The sequence below is a fragment of the Lactuca serriola genome, chromosome 7, assembly GCF_051521515.1.
Source record: "Lactuca serriola cultivar US96UC23 chromosome 7, Lser_US96UC23_V15, whole genome shotgun sequence".
Taxonomy (NCBI): domain Eukaryota; kingdom Viridiplantae; phylum Streptophyta; class Magnoliopsida; order Asterales; family Asteraceae; genus Lactuca; species Lactuca serriola.
Window position 1 is genome coordinate 182,081,259 of NC_136414.1, and position 1,348 is coordinate 182,082,606.

The following is a 1,348-nucleotide window of genomic DNA, read 5'->3' on the forward strand; positions in this document are numbered from 1 at the left end:
CTTGTCTAGCTCAAGCCGGAAAGGGAAGTGGAGGCTGATATGGCTTAACAGGTGGCTGGTTTTTCTATTCAGCCGGGGGTCTCGTCGAGTCCATAACGTCGACTCGGCGAGTCGAGTCAGGATTCTGTGATTCTTCATGTTCTTCTTTATCCTCTTGCACCAGTTTAGGATCTTCTTTTTGAATAGGAGTCAGGGGGTTATAATCTTCCCACTCCTAGTTGTCATAATATTTATATGTGCACCTTTCGGGTTACTTTCGGTATTACTAGGAAGTCCACCCGGTATTCTCTCATCCACTTATTGTGCAAGTTGCCCCAGCTGCTTTTCTATGTTGAGAATAGATGCTTGTTGATTCCTAAGCAAGGCTTGTTGATCTTACATCATAAGTTGGTGTTCTCTCAACATATTTTGTTGATCTTTAAGTGTAGCATCGATATCATTGTGTCTTTTCTAGGATGCGGCCACGAATCTTGTAAGTATGTCTTCCAAATCTAATTTCTTTTCATGTACCGATTCCTCCTTTTGATAAAATTCTCTCTCCTTTTGCTTATACTTTTCTTCCCTTGTCTTTTTGTACTCATCATATGGTAGCCATTCTTTCTTTGGTTTTCGCCAATTATCATCAAATATATCACCAATTGAATAACACACTTATACCTTCCGGTTCCCATTCTCATTAAGATCGCAGTCTTTTGTAAGGTAGGGCCCTCTACAGTTTTCACATCCCACTCTAATAGCATGGATGGATTGGTCCATCTTAGTCATTCTTTGGTCCATGCTTTCCAATTTTGCCATCATTGCTGCCATGTCATCAGTGATAGAATTTACCGCCCCTCGAGTCAAGTCATTCCTTGGGTTATGATATTCTCTAGAGTGCTTAGAGAATTCTTCAATTAGTTCTTTGATCACCAGGGGTGCCTTCTTTGTGAGGGGTCCTTGCGAGTCAAGGAGCTGCCTAGTTGTTACACTGACTCCATCATAGAAAATGGAGACTTCTTGTTGGCTGTTTAAATCATGATGTGGGCAGTTCCTTAGTAGGCCCTTGTATCTCTCCCAAGCCTCATAAAGTGACTCTCCAACTTGTTGTACAAAGTTGGCAATGGATTTCTTCAACTTGGCTATCTTTGAAAGTGGGCAAAACTGGTGAATAAATTCTTCTTTCATCTTGGCCCATGTGGTGATGGATCCGGGAGGGAGTGATTTGAGCCAGTCTTTCGCAGCTCCTTTGAATGTAACGGGAAGCATATAGAGTAAAACAGTTTCGCAAGGTACATTTGGAACATTAAAGTAGTTGGCTACATCGTTGACCTCGTCTAAATGTTTGTATGCATCTTCGTGATGTTTTCCA

At 41.6% G+C, this 1,348-nt stretch overlaps 1 non-coding gene across 1 annotated transcript; it reads left to right on the forward strand.

Annotated features, from left to right (window-relative positions):
- Window positions 1-1,009: 1,009 nt before the first annotated feature.
- Window positions 1,010-1,116, forward strand: LOC145065181 (small nucleolar RNA R71). The gene has a single exon (XR_013688328.1). It is a non-coding gene; the product is annotated as a small nucleolar RNA R71 (small nucleolar RNA).
- The last annotated feature ends 232 nt before the right edge of the window (window positions 1,117-1,348 follow it).